This window comes from Cavia porcellus, unplaced genomic scaffold (assembly GCF_034190915.1).
Source record: "Cavia porcellus strain 051 isolate PalLab524CR breed Dunkin Hartley unplaced genomic scaffold, mCavPor4.1 scaffold_29, whole genome shotgun sequence".
Classification (NCBI taxonomy): Eukaryota; Metazoa; Chordata; class Mammalia; order Rodentia; family Caviidae; genus Cavia; species Cavia porcellus.
In genome coordinates this window covers 49,572,543-49,595,575 of record NW_026947512.1, presented here as the reverse complement: position 1 = coordinate 49,595,575, position 23,033 = coordinate 49,572,543, and the positions used below count along the sequence as shown (strand labels likewise).

The 23,033-nt window shown below is 39.2% G+C and overlaps 1 protein-coding gene across 5 annotated transcripts in view; it reads left to right on the top strand.

Moving 5' to 3' along the window:
• Positions 1-23,033, top strand: part of Slc20a2 (solute carrier family 20 member 2) — a 96,702-nt gene that overhangs the window by 5,488 nt on the left and 68,181 nt on the right. Inside the window, exon 2 of one of the 5 annotated variants that reach the window (XM_063239923.1) lies at positions 1,110-1,268. The exons of 3 other annotated variants lie outside the window; for them this stretch is intronic. The gene's annotated coding sequence lies outside the window, so the exon portion shown is untranslated. Of the gene's footprint in view, positions 1-1,109; positions 1,339-23,033 lie in introns of all 5 variants that reach the window. One more of the 5 variants, XM_063239922.1, reaches the window with a different exon arrangement.

Genomic DNA, 23,033 nt, shown 5'->3' with positions numbered 1-23,033 from the left:
GCAAGAAAGATGATAATGCAGAGAAATGGTATTTTGTTGAAGTCTGTTTTCTGTCCTGGTCATGGTAAAGAATGAAAAGTCAATTATTGAAATCCCAATATTGTATATTATAGTCCAGATATAATATATTGTAATCCGAGTATTGTAATACTTTTTCAGTTCACCTCATAATCTAGGAAGTTATATTTGTAATTCCATAGAAACATTACTGGAATTCCAGCAAGTTAATTTCAGCCACCTCCAGTGTAACCTATGGGCAAGAGTAAACACACTAAGATATTCAAAGTTATCGGCAGCCAGAAAGTCCTAAGTCCACACCAAGTGAGGATCTATGGACAAAACCTTTGATCCAAGGCCTCTCCCAGAATTTATTATCTTGTGAAGAATGAGTAACAGTGAGGACAGGGGAAATTACGTGATTAACTTCAGCTGGCTAGCCAGAGGGGTAGGAAAGCATCTTTGCAGTATGCAGGGAGAATGATATACAGAAGAATCTGTCTACGTAACATTTGAATGGTTTTAGGAGGCTGTTGCTTCAATTTCTGATGTGTAAACTTCCGTGTGCTGGGACTTAACTTCTCAGTTTGAGGCAAGTACCCAGCTAACATTGCTGGAGCTACATAGCTCTGCCGTCCCACTGTACTTCGTCCTTTACAGAGAGCACAATGCAGAGAGTACAGTGTCAGGTTGGCCTCAAGGATTAAGTATCAGTGCCTTAGCTGGCCTTATTTGCAACACTTAGAACCAATTGAAGGACGAAAGGAATAGGATATCCTGCTCTGTACCTATGGAAATAGGACTCAATTTAACTAATGTTTCATGCAAGGAAAGGTGCCCAGATCGTCTTCTGCAGTCAGTCACAAGAATTTCCTTAGTTTTAACTGATGTGTTTTATTTCAACAATTATTATTTGCAGCATTTTTACTGGCTATTATTTGGTACTCTTTATTCTAAAAAAATACTGTTTTTTTATGCTGAAGTGAAACATTAAAATTTCTTAGTGGAATTATTTTTTAACCTTAGGTGAAATACAGTATTGTGTGAAAATTTGCACTGCATTGTAGTCATTTTTTAAAATCTGGTTGATTTGTAACTTTTCTTTTTTTAAGGCCTCTTACCTTGGAAACAGCACAGTTGGCTTCCATGTCATCTTTGAATATGAGAGATAATCCTAGTTTCAGCTATCCTCAGTAGAGACCAGCAGACCAGGTTTATTCCTGCAAGAAGTCTTCTCAAACAGCAACCATTTGCAGAAGTAAATAATACCTGTGAGTGGACTGGATGGCCTGAGGACTCGTTAAGATATTTGTGGAAGAATATTAAAAAACTGAAGAGAAGGTGCATTTCAAGAAGCAACTCCAATGTCATTTAAGATATTTGAACAGCTGAAAGAAGATAGTTACAATAATATGAGTGATAAGATCCTAGTACATTTTATTATGTATTTCTTACATTATCTTTGTTAACCCATCCACTTTGATAATATATATTTGCCACCATTGCAGTACTTCAGACTACTTATGAGCAGAGTTTTTTTATGGATGAATGGAAGAGTCACCGTAGTAGGAAGATAAATACAAGCCATGCACTGGGATATTGGCCCCCAGCAGTGGACTCTTACTTGAATAATCACTAAAGGGTGTGATGTGTAGATGGATTATTTCTTTGTAATGATGTGATGCTTTGTTCATATTCATTGCAACTTTAGTTTCATCTTTATCTATGCCCAGCCTCTGTAGATACCTGCTTTTTTGTTGAACATATTTTTGGCACTGAAGACCTATTATATTCTTTCAGTTTAAAGTAATTTCATCTTCATAAATAGACCTTTGGTATATATTTGCTATTCTCCCCTGGGTTATTTTCCAGGATCAAGAATAGAATAGTTTCCATTCTTTTCCACAGTTTTTTTGTATTTGCCAATGTTTATTGTTGTTGTTCCCATTTTGAAAATCAGGGTGGTTTGCATGTTCTATTCCCAGTTTCCTGGGAGGCCAGAGAAACATGAATAACAGAACTTTAATGAAAAATTTATAAAATCTTTTAACCCTCTGAAAGCTTATATCAAACTTCTTTTTAGTAATACTGACATGATATCATCTTACATTAAGGAGCAAGAATTTCTCTAACGGTTGCTGAGCACAAAAGGAAGGGGGAAGCATTTTTAATTAAGACATGCCACTATGGTCATTCGCGTGCATGCATACATTTTCAGTAAGAAATGCTTTTGCTGGTTAGAGCTACAAGTGCTTGATCTGGGTGGGTAGTGTAGCTCGGTGGTGAGCGCTTAACCTAGCCTTGGCGGACCCCTGGGTTCAGTCTCCAGCACTGCCAGAAGAGTAGCATGAGTTAATTGGTATCATGTTCATTGATGGGGAGTAGAACTCATCAGTAATTTTCTGTAAAATATAGAAAGTTTTGCTCTTAGGGATCAAGTTTTTACTCAGCAAGGAAAAATATAAAATAAAGAAGAGATTTTAATTTAGTGAAACAAAATTCCGTGAAACATTTGGTTAATTTTATTATTTCCATCTCAAGGAGGCCAGCTTCTCTCCACTCTTCCCTCTTTCACCTTTTGCTCTTTCTGCTTATGACTTTTCCTGGCTCTCCAGGGTTCCTTGTTTGAGTTCTGTTCACTGACTGCCTTGCTCATGACTCCGCCTCCCCTTTGGAATGCTTTTATCCCCTTGCCCTCCCTTGACATGTGTGTGCCTCCCACCTCTCTGCCACCTCCAATCCTTTGTTGCTGTTGTCTCTCATCACACAGCAGTCCTCCCTGCTCCTGCCTGCTCTGGTTGGTGTTTACTTGCATCTTGCACCACAGGCTCATCCCATCGTGGATGGGCCCTTCTCTGGCACTCTTGTCTTCCGTCTGCTTCTGTCTGTAGCACACAAATCTGCCATGTGCCTCTAGCTCTTCATTCTATCCCCAAATTAATGTTTTCTTTTTAGTCATGATTCAATCGCTCCCTGAATTTTTTCTGTTTTCCCAGTCTCTGGGTGGTAGGCATTATTAGATGGATTGATTGTTGGTCTTTGGGTAGAACACAGATCTTTGCTGTTCATTTCCTGAGTAGCCGGGATGAATCAATTACTGTTTAACTTTTCTTAAAGTATTGAGCTTCCTGTGTTTTCTGTTTTTAAGAATTAGATTGGTGTTCTAGACTAGTACTAAGAGTAATACTAAAGAGAATCAAGGATAATCACACAGTGCTGTCATGTTAACTTCTTACTCAAAAAGTTAACATCTTACATTTGTCACTGTATAAAAGATTACAGAACAATCAAGTATGAGCTACAAATTGGGGGAGGGCAGGAAGGTAAGTACTATTGCAAAGGACTCATGGTAATAATTTCTTAAAATGAAAAAACCTGAAACCACAGCCTTAGCATTCCCTAAAAAAATAAAGATATTGGGAACTATATTAACTAGTTTTACTCTGACATCATTTGTATATTTTTGCATTTCTCCTAAGACTAATATTTTAAAAGACAGATTTACTCTTGTAAATATTCCTTTTGTGTTGAAGGACTTGCTGTCTCCTTAAATATTAATCAGTCATTTTATAATTATACTTTAACAGTCTCAAAATGCTGGTAACTACTGACTCAGTAGTTTTTTGTGATATAAAGCATATCAGTTGTGTGGTCTTGCCCCTTAAACCTCTAGTATTATAGTTAAAAGATAGCTTGTGGAAAGGTTTTATCTCATGCTGCTTGTTTTTTCATGTTTTCTTTGTTTCGGTTGATATTCTTGCATATGAATATTGTGCTGGGCTGTAATGTAGTTTATGTGTATGAATTGTTGGAAGCCAACTAATATGAGTGCAGTTCTTAAATGTAATGAGGGAAAATCCCTGTACAGTACATACAGTGGTGTCAAAATGCTCAAAAGTGCCTTAACAGCTAGGGGTTGATGGTACTGAATACTCTTCCTTCCTGGGCGCTCCCCAGCTGTGCTGGTGTGTGTTGGGTATCTTGAGGTAAGGGAACAGCTATTTGGGCAATAATGGTACGGGTGAGGTTGCAGCCTCAAGCAGCTGGTAAAAAAAAAAAAAAAAAAAAAAATGGCCCCAAAGCTGCAGGTGGGCTGCTAAAAAGCAATTTATATAGATGTGATAATTCTGGGCCTGTATTCTGGGACAATGGAAAGAAACAAGGTGTGGCCCATTTTCCCTAGAAACTGAAAATTCAGTAGAAATATTGATATGAATGATTGCACTACATTGTGGCCATGGGTGAAATGTACATAATTAACGCTACTTAGAGGATCAGACTAAAGAAAATTAGAAAGTATGAATCAAAAGCCTAAATAGGTCAGGTCCATGATACATACATATTTGGTAAGAAAAATTCTATAAAATAATTTCTGTCTGCCCTTCATTACTAGTATAAATTGGACATTTATTCATCTTTGAAATAGTGATACTATTTAGTAGTGTATATATATTAAATGAGATAGTTTATATGAGAAGCCATTAGGGTCCCTTATTCAATTTTTGTTTAGAATTTGGAGAACTAAAAGGGATAGAGAACATAGTATTGGAAAACATACTGGGAAGTTGTGCACTTGGCTACAAAGAAAATGTGAGTGCTCAAAGTGCTTGGGTTCTCTGCTTTGTATGTATTTTTCTGTTTATTTTAAAACCAACCATATTACCTTAAAGTCAGTTCCTTTTTTCTTTTTTGTAAACAAAAGAAGTTTATTTAGTTCCATCTGTTGCCAGTTGGCTGTCTTAATGACTCATCTCATTAATCAAATCTCATTCTCATAAATCAAATCCATTCCAGGCAGGAGAATCGTTTGCAAGTTTGAGACCAGCCTGAGCTATGAAGAGCCCAAGGTCAGCCTGAACTGTATAATAGGACTCTGTCTCAAAAAGATCAAAAGAAAAAAAAAATTATAACAGTTGAGCATAAAAAAATTGTGCTAGGGTCTAGTAAAGATCACCATTGGAATACTTCCAAGAAAGTTCAATTAAAAATCATGATGTGCAGAAGTTTCGGTGTATGTTATAAAATCAGTCAGTTACATGTACAGTTACGAATCCAGCATTGGGCTATATATACACGAACCTAAGTAAATTTATGATTTATGTGTGTATGTGTTTTTGAGCTTTGAGCAAAATTAGTTTTTTAATTTTAAACATTGGTGTTTAAATTAACTTCCTTTAACAGAACTAGGCTGAACAATTTTTATTTCTAGTGTAGAATAAATTGGCAGAGCAGTTGATACTATGTATGTGATTATGTATTGATTATCTTCTTACATTATCAGATTAGAATCTGTTATCTGCAACATATGATAATAGGTTGGGTAGATTTTTCACTTGAATCAAATTCATTCTTCTGAACTGGGTTGTTTGGCCTTTTGAATTTTCAGTAGTTCATACTGTGATTAGATTTATCTATTATGCTTTTTCCATATCATAAGGATTATAGTTAGGGTAATTTAAAAATGTAAGTATAGTCAGCTCTCCATTCCCACTGGTTCCCTGTCCACTAGTTTTTCACATCCACCGATTGAGCCAATCTGGGATCCAAAAATATTTTTAAAAATTAATAAATTATGTCTGTACCAAACATGGACATTTGTCTTATGGTCATTATTCCCTAAATAGTATAGCACAGCAACTATTTAAATAGTACTCATACTGTATTAGGTATTATGAATCAACCAAGAATGGTTTAACATCTTCAGGAGGATGTGTGCAGGTTCCATGCAGTACTACACTGTTTTGTATAAGGGACTTGTGCATCTGTAGATTTTGATGTCTGTGGGTTCCTGAGACAAATGCCCTGCCACATACTACAGGACAGCTCTAATGAGCTAAAACTACCCACCCACAGTTTTGATGGTCCAAGTATGCATCTCATCTAAAACCACCTTTTAAAACTTAATTTTATAATCAAGAAATTTCAGTAAGCTTAATGTGTATTTTATTATATTCACATTATATTCATAGAAAAAGTGTATTTCCTTAGAAAGGGAGATGTGTACATTGGTATTTGAAGATCCCATTTAGGCCAGTTGTGACCAGAAGAGTAGATTCCAGTAGTGCTGTGACACAAAGCATCAGCATGTTTAATTGCCACAATGAAGGTCTACCAGAAGTGTCTGGTAAATTGCTGCCCATGTAGAATGAGCTGAAGTACTAGTGTGTTTCCCCTTATGTTCTCAGAGAAACTTAGTTTTGTTTTCACTTGCATTTTTGTTTATTAATATTGTCAATAGTAAGTCACCAATATGGTCAGGCTTTTGACATTTGATTCTTTGCTGCTGTGTAATGTTTAATAAAATTTGAAGTTATGAAATAATATTTTCTTAACCTATACATGTTAATGTGTAAGTAAATGTGATACTGAATATAGTGTTCAATATAGATATGTGAATAAGTAAATAAATAAATGTTAGGGATATTCAGAAGATCAGAAGGTCTGTTGCATTTTTAAAAATGAGGCAACTGTGGTTATACAACAGCCCAATACCATGTAGATAGTAAACGATAAGCTGGAGATTTTAAAGCCTGATTAAATCGAAAGCTTTCAACTACTTTTCTATACTGTCCTTTTCAGTTTTTTTTTTTTTTTCAGTTGTGACTCAAATAGATTTATTTTGAGCTAAGGAATGCTCTGTCAGTCGTAGACTGTACACCTGTCTGTTTTCCAAAGTAGAGACTGTGCCTGACTGCAGAAGTAAGGGGGCACGGCGTGAAGAGTAGTCGGGGCTGAGGTCAGACAATAGAAAAAGGGATAACGTATGGTAAATCACTAGGAACACTACCACCGTGAGGGTCACATGGTTATGTACAATTGTCCTGGTTTTTGGTCTATAAATACCTTCACATATATTTTAAAAATACAAACAAGTTCATAATGTGTGTTTTATATATAACTTTCATTTATGTCTTGGTCATAGTCCCGTGTTATTATGTAGTAAGTATACATCTTCATTTAAAATTTTTTCTTCTTTCTAATAAAGCCTTTCTTATTTTAGAAAAGTTCTAGATTTACAGAAAAGTTGCAGCAGTAGTACAGGGAGTCCAGCAGACTGTACTGCCCATCCAGCTTCCTGTGTCCACCCCCGCCCCAGGATTGGAGGTTACATCCAGGTCCATCACAGAAGCTGAGCTATATCCACAGCTCTTTTTGTTTTGTTTGGTTTTTTATCTTGTGACAAGTTCTTACCAAGTCACTAAGTTGCCCAGGCTAGATTTGAACTTGCGATCCTACTACCACAGCTTCCCAGAGAGCTGGAATTACAGATGCATTTCACCATGCCTGGCTTAGCTTCTATTATTAACACTTTACGTTAATATCATGCATTCATTAAAATTAGTGAATTAATATTGGTATATATTATTATTATTAATCAAAATCCAAATTTTCTTCAAATTTCCATGGTCTTCTGTCCTGGGTTCATGTCCAGATACATCTCGTTTAGTCCGCATGTCTCCCAAGGCTCCCCTTTCCTGGGATAGTTGCTCTTACTCGCCTTCTGTTTCTGTGACTGTGACAGTTTTGCAGTGTAGTCATCAGATATAGGCTGTTACTCAGTGGAGACTGTGTCTGATTTCCTCTGTTTAAATGGAGTTAGGAGCCCAAGAGTAGAAGGGCGGTAAAAGGAGGGGCTCACCAACTGCCATCAGCAAGGCTATCGGCTCATGTTGCCCTCTGCCTGGGTGCGAGCTGCTTGGCAGGGCTCTGCACAGTATGGTTGCCCTGCCCCTTCCATGCCACTTTGATGCAGCTGCACAGGATTGAGAATGATGCTGCAGCCCCTCTGGCAATGTCCACTCCAGTTACTTGGAACTCTTCTGTGCAACACTTGCTCATCCTCCCCCACTTACATTTTATTCAGTTATTTTCATCAGTGTAGACTAATGATATTTACATTTCAGGTTGTCAGTGTCTCTTCCTTGCCCAAGTTTTCCTGCATCCCCCTAGTATGCTCCTGTCCTTGTGGGTTTATATCTTCATTTTTCAGCTAACTATATAATGTTTTGTTCAAAGAATGGGCCACAGTATACTTAGCCATTTCTTAGTGGTGATTCAGGTATCAGATTTCTCACTGCTATTAAGAAATCTTCAGAAAACTTTTTTTTTTTTCCCTTTTTATCGGTACCGGGGATCGAACTCACGACTGCCTGCAGGTGCTTATGCCACTAAGCTAAACCTCCAGCCCCCCAGAAAACATTTTTAAAAATACTTGATTATTCAGGAAAAGTTTCTGTGTTTATAGTATCTGCCCATTTTGTATTTATGTGATGCTAGAAGATATCTTAAGCATATTTCTGAGGAGAGAGCATTTTCACTTTACCTATAGAAAATAGAAGCATATTTATCATCTTAGTTCACAGCCTTACCGTTTAACCCCTGTGATCACGACCAGTGGATGTGCAGCCCAGAGTACTGAAGAGCTGCTTTGAGATCATGAGACCACTGTTTCCATTTTAGTGCAGAATCAGTTCCTATAGACAACAGGTGAATTTAAATTCAACTTAGAAAAAACAGAGCGTTATCAGAATGAAAACTTTAGACCTGAAAGTGACCTTAAAGAAACGATCGTGTTCTAACTGCACTTCAGAAATAGGAAACATTTATTAGGTGAGATGATCTGTCTGAACTATGCGATAAAGTAAGAAAAACTCAAAAATCTGGATTTCTGTATGAGTTTCAGAATTCTTTTACAGAAGTATATTTTATATCCCACACAAGAATATAATGGAAAACTTCAAACATTACCAAAGAAGATAAAATAGTACAATTAATCCTGTGTTCCCGTTACCCAGCATTATCAGTTCATGACTAAACTTGTTTAAAACTCCTACCCACTCCCCTGCCATCTTGTTATTGTGAATCAAATTGCAGCTAATTGGGTCACTTCACTTATAAATGACAGATTCAGAAGGAAAGATCTTTTAAAGCATAACCACAATACCATTACCATATTTCAGAATCATTTCTATTCAAGGGAGATACTTAGTTATAAAAACTCCAAAATGTATTATTGCCACAGATTAGAAACTAACATTGGTGAATATAAAGTTCCTTGGTTAATCTTCCAGGGGTTAGAGAAATTCTGTTAGCCAAACAGAACAGTCTGGGAAGTCATGGTTCTTCTGCAAGTCTGCTGGGGCCACTACCCAGAAGAGAGCAGTTGGTCTCTCGTCATGTGGAATGTGTGACGTCTCTCTTGCCTTTTCTACCCTGCTTCACTGCCTGTGAGTGAGGAAGACCTTCAAGGATGCAGGAAGGGAACTCTCAGACCTTCCACACTGACCAAGGCCAGGGATGGGTATGCAGCTTTGCGGCCCCTGGAGGTCATCGTGCCTCTTAGTTGAGATTCCTGCGTGCTCTGTCCTGAGTCAGACTTGTGGAGGGAACTCCTAAGGAAGCCAGCCTTAATGTTGCTGCATTTACAAGTGCTTCTAAGAAGACCTAAAAGGACAGAATATCTTCACTATCCCAGGGGATCCTAAGGGCAGAATGGACAGCAGTTACTCCATTTCCTTCAAGGAGCATGTTAAGTGAATTTCTTGACAGTCTATACCTTTAAAGGGTGATTAACTCTCCCAGGGTTTTAAATATTGTCATCTCTGTTTGCACTTGATTATAAAATTAGGTGAGATTCTGTCTCGCCACAGAAAAACATTCCTGTCTCAGATGCTTTACAACCAGAATAACAAACTTCCTAAATGACCTTTGAATTTTTTCAGTACTGGGGATTGAACCCAGGGCCTTCCTGCAGAGCTGCATCCTCAGCCTTTATTGTCTTTTATTGTGAGAGAAAGGCTGAGTTGCCTGGGCTGAGCTGGAATTTGCGAATCTCCTGCCTGAACCTCCCACAAAGCTCTGAGATTATAGATGCTTGCTTCTGGTTTTTGATGTGCTGTTAAAATATGCAATGATTTAACCAGGCACAGTGGTGCATTCCTGTAATCCCAGCAGTTGGGAGGCTGAAGTAGGAGCATCACCATAAATTTAAGGCCAGCTTGGGCTGTGAGTTTAAAACTAGCCTGAACTATAGCAAGACCCTCTATCAACAAAGCAAAAGGATTCAAACCAAACCAAACAACGAAAGATCAATGATTTAAATTGAAGGTAGGATGTAAAAGTAGACAGAAATTGCCTTTTGTTTTTTCTAAGGTAAACCAATCTGAACTGCATGATTTTATTTAAAACTAATTTATTGCAATTAGATATTCAACTTGCTTTCAGAAATTGTTGCAGATTCATGTTTTTCTCTAACCTCATTTAGGCTTTTCTACCTTGCATCTTACAGCACTGCTGACTGCCTGGCTCACAGGTGTTGGCCATTAGCAGGTGGTGGCAAAGGCAGGCAGCTTTGTTTTCCTCGTCCTTGGAGGGCCCTCTGTGTTAGTTGACTTTTGGCTTGGTTTTTATCTGCTTACTTCCACTCAGTGAACACCTTTTAAGAAAAGAAGTTAGTGTTTTATTGTTTTTGAGCAAAAGTTGAAAGTAATAAAAATAATCATGCTTTCAAATGCATCCCTGGTCAAAGATATTTAGTTACCTTTGGCTAAATGTGTTTGTGGATTAAAGGTTCTTGGAAAACATTATAGTCAACATAGACACTGAATGTGAGTGTATATTTAAGATTTAGCTCACGTTTCACCTACTCTACCTGACTCACACTATTTTTTAAGCCCTTGAGGCAGTCGTACTTTTTTCTTTAGTCCTCTTGGCTTTCAGATTGTCTCATTTTTTTCAACTTTAACCTTTTTGCTTCAGGCCAGCTATGTGACCAGGATTGAATTTCTTGTCCTCTGCCCTTCGGTTTTCTTGTCTGGAAAGTGAGAGCATTGAGTAGCAACCACTTCATTTTCTGTTTGAGTTAAATGACATCAGCTGTAGTGCTGGGGACACAGTAAATGCTCTGAAAATATTACTACAGCCCCCTTCTCCTCTCTATCCATGTTTATTATCTCTCCCCTTTATATTCACTTAGGTTTTTTTACAAAAATATTTTATGTATTTTAAATCACTCTCCTCACATTTTTCCCAAGCATTTTAAGTTTTTGTTTTAAGGGTTTTTTTACAGGAATTTGCAAAAGTAGTACAAAGAGATTACACATACCTTCATTCTGTTTCCCCAAAAGGTAACTCAGGTAAGGCCACACCTGGAAAATCATGTTGGGACATCCATAGAGTTTGTTCAGACTCTGCTACTTTTAAGAACACTCATTGGTTCTGTGTGTATATCTGTGTGTGTGTGTGTGTGTGTGTGTGTGTGTGTGTGTAATTTTGTACAGTTTGATTACTGTACTCAAAACAGAAAGATTCATTGTCCCACAGCTTCTGGCCTTTTATCGACCATCTTTGCCCTTCCTCTGGTACCTACTTACCTGTGCTCTGTCATCTTGTCATTTCAAGACTGTTGTGTAAGAATCTGCAGTATGTGAGACTGACCTTTATCACTAGGTGCGCCCTTGAGAACCATAAGTCATGATCATTTGTATCAGTAGTTGATTCTTTTTTTTTTTTAACAGAGAATGAAGCCAAGTGAAACAAAACAGAATAGCCAATCAAAACATAACAATGAACATGGTATATGACTTCAAAACAAAATACAAGGAAATCACTGTAGTGCCTCTTGTTATCTTCAAAAGAACTGCCCATACCTAATCAGGCATAATAAAATAGTAGTACAGAATAAGACCAATAAAAACAAAACAATGGAAGCAGTACAGGACTTCAAGAAAACAGTAAAACAATAGTGGCTACCATAGTACATCTTGTTATCTTCAGAGTAGTTGTATATACCATCAGACATGACACAATCAAACCAAAATAGAGTAAAATCAATCAAAACAGAACAATGAAAGCAATACAAGGCTTCAGAACAAGACAATAGGAAATCAATAATGGCTACCATGGTATGTTATCTTTGAAATAGCTGTCCATGCCATCAAATATAGTAACAATAGATAAACGGAAACAGAATAAAACCAAACAACAATGAAAACAATATGGGTTTCAAATCACAATAATAGGTTAAAAATGGCTATTGCCTTCCTTTTTTAGATACCTACTCCCCTTTTGTTTTCACAGTATATGTTGTCGGTTTTGCTGTTGTTTGTACCAGGGATTAAACTCATGACCTGTGCTTGCCAGGCAGGCGCTTATGTCACTGAGCTAAATCCTCAGCCTTATATTGCTCATTTTGGATCCCACTACTTTCATTTTTTATACTAGGGAGACCATAGGATGTTCATCCATGTGCATAATCTCAAATTGTAACCATTTACCTACAAGAGCCTTAAGGCTTTCTTTATAGCTGAGTAGCTGAGCAGCTTTCTATTGTATAAAAGTGCTATGTCTTTCTTATCCAGTCTGCAGTTGATGGGCAAACTACCCCCACTTTTTTCTGGTTCCGTATCACTTAGAGTATTGTTCTCTCTCCTTTGACTTTCAGTCTGTGAACCCCCTTTTGGGTTAAATGTATTTCTCGTATAAAGCATATTGATGGATTCTGTCTCCTGATCCACTCTGCCTATGTTTCTTTTTATTGGTGAATTGAGCCGTCTATATCAATGGTTACAGCCAACATGACTGGATCTTCTCTGCCTCACTATTTTCCTGCCACTAGTTGTCTACTTTTCCCCTCCATTCCATTGTCCTGCCAGTGATTCCCCACTGCTGCTGTTCCTGGAACCATGGTCTTTTTTATCTCTCTTTAGAATGTCTTTTAATATTCTTTGTAGGTTGAGTTTGGTGGTCATGAATTTCTTCAGTTGTTCTTTGTCATGGAAGTATCTTGTTTCTCCATTAATTTTGAAACATACTTTTTCAGGGTTTCATCAGTCTGGGTTGGAAGTTGTTTTCTTTCAGGACTTGAAATACTTCAAACTCTTCTTGACTTGATGGTTTGTGTTGAGAAGTCTGTTGTGATTCTGATGGGTTTTCCTTTATAGGTGATACATTTCTTTCCTGTAACAGTTTTTTAATATTCTGTTCTTCTGTTGAATTTCTTGGCTCTTGATTATTATATGCCTGGGTATGGATTTATTTTGGTTATGGCTAGCTGGAATTCTGTATGCCTCACTTACCTGAATGTCACTTCCTTTTCCCATGCTTGAGAAGTTTTCTGATTTCTGTAAATAGACTTCTAATGTCATTTGTGTTGACCTCTGCTTTTTGCATTCACACCTGTTATTCTTAAGTTATGTTTCTTTGGGTTGAATTGTTATTTCCTAATTCCTTGTTATTGTTAAGAGGTCTTTCCTTTCATGATTACAAGCTGCAAACCTTCAAAGTTTGAATGTCTGTCTTAAGTTTCTTTCAAGCATTTTTGCTAGCTTTCAGTGAAGTTTTTAATTTCCTGGATATTTCTTTGTTTCATGTATTCTAAATCTTTTTTATATTGTTCATTAAAGGTTTCCCTCATTTTCCTGTGCTCCTCTGTTTTATGGATGTCTTCTTTAGAGGTGCTTAGCAGTTTTTCATTCCTTCTTTTACCTGAGATAGTATTTCTGTTCTAATTTCTTTTATAAGCTCTTCTAATTTCTTTTATAGGCTCATGAAGTTGTTTCTTTACTTCAGTTGCCATCACTTCAGAAATTTCAGGTGTGCAACTTCCAGCCTTCTCTTCTGTGTTTACATCTGTGGACTTGCTCTGCTTGGGTTGGAGGCCAGAGTCTGCCTTTTGCTTCTTCCTCTTGATATATTCCTGGGTTCTTCCAGACCAGTGGGTAGTGGGGTTCCAGGCATTTCCTGCATTGGCTACAATTTCTCTGAAGTGAGAATGTTGGGTGCTGGCTATAGATATCTGATGGTGACCATTGGTTGCACTGGTACAGGGCTGTCTACTGCTTTTCTCAGCTTGTGTTGGCTTTCCAATGGCAGCTGGAGTGCACACAGGGGCAGGGCCAACCACCATCTCCAGACTGAGCTGGTTACCACTGGCGAATCCCTACCATGGCCGTTGGAGTGTACATAGGGGCAGGGCTGGCACCACCTCCAGGCTGAGCTGGCTGCTTGTTGGGGAACCTCTGTGATGGCTGCTGGAATGCATGCGGAGTGGGGTTCAGTTCAAGCAGTCTCCACCAGTCTGCTCCCAGCCAGGATCTGCTGGAGGAAGCCAGTAGCACTTTTGGTTCTGGGATTATCTGGCCTGACTCCAAAATGGCTCCCAGCCAATTGCTGTCTCCCACAGGAGGATGGAGTCCTCTTCACTCACTGCCAGCCAGTGCAGTCCTTCGTGTCCACTGCTGCCCTCCACCATGTCTCTTTGCAGGGGCCTCTGGGGTCACCAGACACTATCATCACTGTGACTGTGCATCCCCAGGTTCCAGTAGCTCCTCTTGCACAGTGGGTCCAGCTCTGGGTGAAGGCACCACCAGCTACTGCCGTCTTGGTTTAAGTTTTTCTTTTTTAATATCTCTGTGGGCTTCAATTCTCACGTTAGATTATTCCTGGGTCCAGGGGACACCCTTCCTTCCTTCTTGTCTTCCCCACTATGCTGTATTCCAGCATCTGGACTGTTTCTCTCAGAGAGGCTGTTTACTCTGCTGCTTACTCTTCTGCCATCTTCCTGGAAGCTCAGTAGTTCGTTCTTTTGTATGGCTGAGTGGAGTTCCATGGTTAGGTATCCTGTAATTAATTACTGTCAATTGTAGAATGTTGTCTATAGTATCTGAATATTTATGTACAGTTTTTGTATAGATCTAAGTTTTCTTTTTCTCTGAAATAAATCCTAGGTCCAACTTTTTTAATGTATCAGTAGACTTATTTGAAAATACGTGCTAAGGCAGTCAGCACTTACAGATGTATAAAGGCAATTCTTAATGCCAGATGTTACGAATATAATGTTCCTTGTCTTAAAATGCTTTTCTGGCTGAAGATTTAGCTCAGTGGCATAAATGCCTGCCTGGCAAAGGTGAGGTCATGAGTCTGATCCCTGGTACAAAAAAAAAAGCTTTTCTGTTTAATTTGCAACAGTAGTTTGAATATAGAATCCTGGCTTATGTACTGTAATGTGTACTAAACAAGTACTTTGTTTTGTTAATCATTTTTCATGTTTCATTATTTTTCTTGTTGGAATATTACCATTCTCAGATACTAAATTTGGAGGAAAATATCTCAAGTCATAGTTTTCTTTTTATGAATTCTTCACAACATAATAGAATTTTTAAAATATTTACAAAAGTTAGCACTAAGAATCATGAAGTTAATTGGACTAATGTCCAATAACAGCTCAACTAATTACATGTTGGCCTTTTTTTGTTGTTGTTATGCTTAGGGACTCAAGGTATTTCATACTCTTTGTCTCCCATAGTCATAATAAATTGTAAGGTATTATTTGGATGAGGCTACAAATATTCCTTGACATGCTAAGGGTTCTTAATTATATAGTCATAAATTTAAGAAACTTTAAAAGAGGCATCAGAGACAACATAAGGACAGCCTAAATTATAAATGTTTTACTGGCAGTAGCTGGTTAGTAGATTTCAGCTTTCCCAAATAGAAATAGAAATATAGTCTTAAAATAACTGATACACAGGACCAGGGCTATAGCTCAGAGTACAGCACCTTCCTGGCAAGTGGGAGGTCCTGAGTTCAATTCCTAGTAACTCCCCCGCCCCAACAAAAAAGAACTGTTACAGAAAATGCACTTGTAACAAATTTTGTCACAGAAGAGTGAAATGTACAAAATGGTTCTCAACTCTGCACATCTGCATTATCTTGCTGGCCTTTGAAATAGAATCAGTACCCATGTCAGGGCCAAGTCTGTTTGACTCACCAAAGTGGCCCACAGGCATTGATGTTTGAAAAAAATGCTTCCTAGGTGATTTACTGTTTGACCAGGATCGAGACCATGGGATTACCAGGATCTGCCTCTGTGCCTGCCTGTATCTTCACTCTGAAATTGATAGTGTTTGTGTTGCAGATGTCTTTTCCCTGGGCTTCAGATTAGTGTGATCGAAAAGCCCAGTGCAGTCTACGGCCATACCACCCTGAACGCGCCCAATCTGGTCTGATCTCGGAAGCTAAGCAGGGTCAGGCCTGGTTAGTATTTGGATGGAAGAAAAGCCCAGTGTGTCAGCTTTTTCCTTTTTTTCTATTAGTATGTGTTTGCAGGATACACCCATCGTTCACATTCTTTGTATGGAGTCCATGTCTTAATTCCTTTTTTACCTGCTTCTCTCACCTCCCTCTCCTCCCCTCCATCTCTTGAACCCCTTCCTATTTGAGAAACATCTATCTCTCTACTTCCTATCATCTATCTTTTACTCTTTATTCATAACTTTCATGTATGGTTCTGCTGCTGTGCGTATTACCCTGAAGGTGAGAAAGTCACCCCTGTGAATGTGAACACATCTACCTGGAGCACAGCTGTCATGTGAGTGCCACAGGAATGCTTGTGCAAGGAAGCCAAGCACTGGTTCCCCAGTGCCGTGTGATAGATTGAGAACATTATGGGGAAATTAATATTTACAAAACTTGCATGGAGTGTGGAGTGAGTGATCAGAGAATATTGATATGATTGTGAGCTATCTTTTTTTCTTTTTTAATCTTTTTACTTTGTAAAATACCAGTATTTCTCTATTGCAAATGAAAGTAGAAAGGATGAATGATGCCTCTGTTCTTAGCCTGGTATGGTATGACTTCTTTCTCACTCTTTTTCCTATACTCAGGAAGCATAAAAATTAACGAGTTTTTGATGATTTTTTACTCCTCTTAATTTTTTTTTTTTTTTTTGAACTGGAGATCAAACTCACAACCTCGAACTTGCCAGGCAGGCATTTGTGTTGCTGAGCTAAATCCCCAGCCCTTGATGATTTTTAAAATTGGATTATGGGCCAGGGGGTTTAGCTCAAGAAGTCATGAGTTCGATCCCCAGTACCTAAAATAAAATGAAATTGGATTATATTCTACACATTATTTTGAAGCTTGCTTTTCATCTTTAATGTATCATGAATATTTCTCCTGGTCAATAATACAAATTTAACTCTTACCCTGAACAGAGTTTAGGATTTGTAGTAAGTGAATATTATTTTGCTTTATTAATGAATCATTTTTCATGTCTTATTCACACTTTTTTTTTTTTTTTTTTTGGAGACAGGGTCTCACTTTGCAGTGCAGGCTGGTCTCAAACTCATAGCAGACTTCCTTTCTCAGCCTCCCGAGTGTTGGGATTACAGGTGTGCACCACCATGCTCGGCCTACTTCACACTTTTCTTGTGGAAAATATGAAAGAATTGATTATTTTGGAAGAGTTTGCATACTAATGAATCCTAGTGAACCAAAGGCTTTTGTAGGTTTGGGAATCTTTAGCAGGAAGAAAGCCCATGAATGGACTTCACGAGAGCCCAGAACTATATGATATTTAACAAAAGTGATGTGCAGACGCAGATTTTGTCACTTGTGTTACCACAGAAATTTAGAAATCATGATATATGACTCAGAGTAATACAAAATCCAGAAAATCTGTAAAATACATCAAGGTCCTGTTGTTGCATTTTAAATCAGTGTCCTTTTTTCTGTAAAGACCTAGATTGAATTAAACGTCTGCCTTTCAGATGACATAAACCTAAGAGAGATGACTTAATACTATAGATAAGAGACTAGTTCAGAATACTCTTAAATGGGTTTTAATAACATCCTAAGATGAGCAAGATAAAATATACTAAGTTTAGGCCATGTACAGGAATTGAGAAATGCTGGGGGTTGGCAGATAAGCTCAGACACAGATGAGGAAGAAGAGCCATGAGGGTGTGCCCACAAGCTGACACGCGCAGCCTCTGTGATGAGGCTCCTGAGAGCAGCCTGCGGTCAGGCTTCATTAGTTCCCGCCTAGATTACAGTGAGTCTGCGGCCTGTGTGATCCTCCAGTTAGGTCGTATTTGATGAACTGTGTGTAAAACTGAACTACATTTCAAATGAGATGTTGGCAAAGGAGGAAGACAAAGGACAGTGGTGGCTGGGAACTGCAGTCTCATGAGGAGGAAATATTGCTAAGGAAACTATTGCTGGACCTAAAGACAGCTGTAGGAGTGGTGGAGGAAGCCCTGACAGACTGGGAACTAGGAAGAGCAGACTGATGTGGAGAGCTTGCAGGACCCATAGTGCTCTGAGCGAAGGAACGTGAATCCCAAAGCACTGTGACTTTGACTTGATCCAGCACCCTGCTTTGGCGCAGGGAGAGCTCCCCTGAATTAGGCTGCATGCCCAGGCCAATGCCTGTCTCTCTTAGCAGCAGGTGACAGGGAGAGGCCTGTGAACAGAGCCGCTGCTCACATGGGCCACGAAGATTATTTTAATTGGAATTTAATGTTTCTTCTTTCAGGTTTCTTAATTCTAAAACAAGAAAATTCTGAAATGATATCGTAGTCTTTTAAAAAGTACTTTTTAAAGAAGGAACACTTCAACTCAAAAGACTTCATTTTTGTCAGTACAAGTGCTTCAAAGGTATTGGAAAATTGAAACATTACAAATTTTTATCTGAAACTGGTACATAAGTCATTTCACTGTCCGACTTGAAATCATTAATTGGCGCTTGTATATGGTGTGGCTTTAAGATTCCACTTTCATCACTTTGAAGAGAAGAAAACATACAATCTTTGCAAATAAAAGTGAGTGGGAACAGAAGTGCCACCATTGTGGAGTGTCCTGAGTCCTGAGGACACACAGGCCTCTGTCCCCATCCCTATGGGAGGAGCTACCCACTGTGAAAATGGGAACATGGTATGGAATCTGTCATGCTCTGTCACTTACATGCACTTGCACCCAGGTTTTCATACTGGCTTGCATAAATGTTCCTCTGGTATTTAAGTCAGTTGGTACAGAAGTGCATTGTCCTTCATATTATTAGAACAGTACAGCAGTCCTTTCAGTTACAGAAATGGATAAATAATTAAAAAATATTTCCACTGTTGTGGTACTGGGAATTAAGCCAGGGACCTAGTGCCTGCTAGGCAAATGCTCTGACACTGAGCCATAGTCCATCCCCGAAAAGTTTCTATATGAAACTTCTTTCTAAAAACACAGTATTTGGTTGAGCGCTGTGCACATGCCTGTAATCCCAGCAGTCAGGAGGCTGAGGCAAGAGGATGGCTGTGAGTTTGAGGCCAGCCTGAGATACATAGAGAGTTCAAGGCAAGGCTGGTGGTGGCTGCTGTTTAGGGTGTTACAGGTTTACTTGTTTTTCTTTCTCTTCTTTTTGTGTATGACTGAGTTTTTAATGTCATTTTCACTTATTAGTGTGGGGGGTATACAGAAGTTAGTACATGTGCACAGCACATCTTGATTCCTAGTGCCCAGGGGACAGGCTGGAGGTTACAAGAGTGGGGTACAGGGTTTGGGCCGGCTCTGCTGCAACGGGTTGTGTGACCCTGATCTCCACGCTTCATCTCACTTGTAAAGCAGAGATAATGACAAAAGTTGCCCTGGCAGAGGAGGCATGAAGCCCAGCACCTTGAGTGGAGGGAGGACCCCACAAACCAGCTCTGACTGGATTTTCTGCTCTCACCTCTTGATCTCTTCTGATTTAACCCCCAGCTCTGTCATCTGTGTATCTTGTACTGACTTGCACACAGTATACCTACAACTAACCCTCTTCTGTCCTCCATCTCCACCTTTTGTCCTGAACAACTCCTGCTGTGTCCTCCCTGCTCTGCTGCTTCCTGGTGGGGGGGCGGGTTGCTCATCCTTCTATCCACAAGCCAGTTCACAACTGCCAGGGTCACACTGCTGTTCAACCACTTGTCTCCATGTGACCTTGGACAAAGTAATTCACGTCTCAGTCTCTTTCCTTGGTTTGAAATAGATGTGAGAGTAGTCTGTATTACAGACTAGGAAGAACTCATAAGCATAGCATATACTCAGTGTTTGGTATGGCTCCTGAGACTTCAATGCACAGTTTCTGGGGTTTTTTTTTTTTTTTTTCAGTCCAGGGCATCCAACCCAGGGCCTTGCATATGCCAGGCAAAAATACTCTACCATTGGTATATATCCCCAGCTCTTTTTCTTGTTTTTATTTTGCGATAGCATTTTGCTAAGTTGCCCAGGCTGGCTTCAAACGTGAAATATTCCTGCCTCAGCCTCCCAGAGTGCTGAGATTACAGGTGTGTTCCGATGCACAATACATACTTATTATTTTCTCCTTCAAGCCAGTAATGGTAGTGCTGTCCCTGGTTCTTTTTTTTGCTCCACCAGTCATCATTGCTGTCAACCATACCAAGAGTGCCCCTGCACCAAGGCTGTACACCACACCATTGCTGAGAGTGGTTCAGAGTCCCCTGAGAGTGTGTAGACTTGTGTAGCCTTCTTCACTGCTAGTCACACTGTCAGTACCAGAGGAAAGGTTAGTGGTCTGGCCGAGCCTCCTCTCGTGCCTGTATTAGTAGCCTGAACAGACTTCCCTTCCTTGGTCTCACTGCCTCTTACCTATTGCTCACACTGTCGCCCACCTCAGTTTAAAAACCTTGCTGTAATACTGTCCTGCCTGTACAGTTGTGCTGACCTGGCTTCCCGTGCACTCATACTTCTTATCCTTGACCACACACTGTGGTGGGGTTGTGGAAAGTGCTAAAAATACTGATGCTTAGCCCCACCTCAGGCCAGTCAACAATATTAACAAGTAGCAGGCAATGGAACTGTGTTTTAAGGTTTCCCAGGAGACTCTACCGCAAACCTAGAGTTGAGAGCCACCAGGCCACAGGGCAGTAGGCCCATTCTGAGCAGGGCATATGTGACCCTTCCGCAGTCTCTGTGAGTGGTTTATTTTCAGCCTAATTTGCCCTTCTCCCACTGTTGTCTCATCTGTTCTCAGAATCGATGGTTTGTGCTCAGAATCTGGGCTTACCCTGTTGTTCTGCCTCCCTTTTGCCTTTTACCGACGCGGGCACGCGGGCATTTCCCTTGCAAAACCTTCCCCTGTGTCCCCAGGAAGTACATCCCTTACTTTTGTACAAACTTCCATTGCAGCATTTACTCTGTACCATAATTACGTGTAGAGCTGCTTTCTGAGTGCAGTGATGTCTTAGAAGCTGGGCCTGACTCATTTTACTTCTCCTGCATGCTGCATGAGGTCGGGGATCTCCCCAAGAGCCTGATTGCTGGATAGTGAGGATGAGGAGACTCCTGCTCGCAGGGAAACCATGGGGTTTGAAACATGGTGACTGTGATGACCCTCCATGTGGTCAGCAATGTTTTGAGAACTTTTTCCTCTTCTATTGCTTTTTTATTCCTCTATGAAAAGTCAAAGTGTCTTCTCTAGGGCAAGGAAAGTAAAGACCAGTTTTGAAAATATCCCCACACATTGAGTGTTGGTCAGTCTAACAGCATAAAGTCATGTCATAGCTGTCTCCTGCGACTCATGAGAAATTTTTCCAAATGAGAGAGAATGAGCCAGTAGATTGGCGACAGTGGTTCCTGCAGGCCCGTGGGTTATCTCAATTTAGTTACTGGCCTAAAGATATCCTTAGACAGGCGCTCTGGCATTATGCGTTTCTAATTTTAATCTCATCTCTAGCCTTTGTGTTGTGCTGCTGTCTAATCTTTCTCTTGGCTATTTTTAAGAATTTTTTCCTTCTTGTCTCCAAATTATTCAATATATTCTAAAAAATTGTGAGTTTGTGATTTATTCTTCCTGTTTTTTTCAGTGCCAGTGATCAGTTTAAGTTGATTTTGTTGAAAGAGCTTGGTTTATTCAGTAAGTGATATCAGAGTCTTTCAAACATTGTCTGAGGAATATTCTGAGTTATTTATTTGCCCTTTACCTTAATACTTTTTCCCAAACATTGAGCAACATAAAACTCCTATGAAAAGAGATGGCTTATTCAAAGCTAATACAAAGAACAGTACAAACTGGCTTGGTGTTATGATCTGGGTAGTGCTAGCTTCGATATGTTGCTAGTGAACAAATACAGTACTCAGTCTAACCAGCTGCTGATTCCTTTAAAACCCTGAATAAGGACAAGATTGTTCTTTTCATCATCAAAATGTTAATTTCTCCTTTATATTTCAATCTATTTTATTAAAAAGAGAGTTTTTGTTTTCCTTTTGGTTTTGATTCCTTAAAGGAATCTGGCTCTGTAAAGAGCTTTCTTTCTCTCTTTTCTTTTTTTAATATGGTTTAAATGAAAGGATCTCAACTTGGGAAAATAAAAAGGAGAGTTCCACTCATTTTTTCAAAGAACATTTTTTCATATATCTGAGTCAAACAATTGGGAAATACAACCTTTCCTGACTGTTTCAGAGACAAGAACATAATATCAAAGAAAAAAGCAGCCAGCTCATACAATGAAAGCATTAAGGTCTAAAATGGATAATTGTCCATTATTTCAGAGTCTACCATCAACTATGGTATCCTGGGACTGTGTCCACTATTCCAAGTGCCTGTGTGAAGGAGTTGGCCTCTGGCATGTCTGAGAATGGCCTCTTGGATTATTATAATTATTGGGTTATTATAGTTCTTAGAGTTGGCTTGTTGATCCTTCTAGGTTGAGAGTCAGAATTTGTTTATTGTGCTTTTTTAAAAATGAGTACTCCTTGGAGTACTTTTTAAAATGGAATATTTCACAGTTAAGGATGCAGTGATGTACACATCTCATCAGGAGACCCCAGCAGTCCCCTCTGTTGACACTGGCCACCTGCTAATTCTCATGACCTAGTACAGTTAGAACTCTCATGAATAATTCATGTCTTTAATTTGAAGTAGATTTGAACTGCTTTCCCTAAAAATGACCATGTCTCTTTTGGGAGCAGATCATATCCATTCACAGCAATACTGTTAAAAATTAGGAAATAAATTCTCAGTCATGCACCCTTCAGACAAATCTTAAAATCTGGAGTAGAGTAGCAAGAGTCATTGGAATATACTTGAATTACTGATAGTAAAAGTGGTGACCTAGGGCTGTTCTCATAAGGGCCCTTTCAGTCTTACCTAGCAAATGTCCTGTCCACCTAAAGTGAGCCAGTGGAGGCACCTCAAAGCCTAAAAGCACACAGTAGATTACCCCGCAGCCTTCACCTGGGAATTCCCTGTCATTGTTATGTCAGTGTAT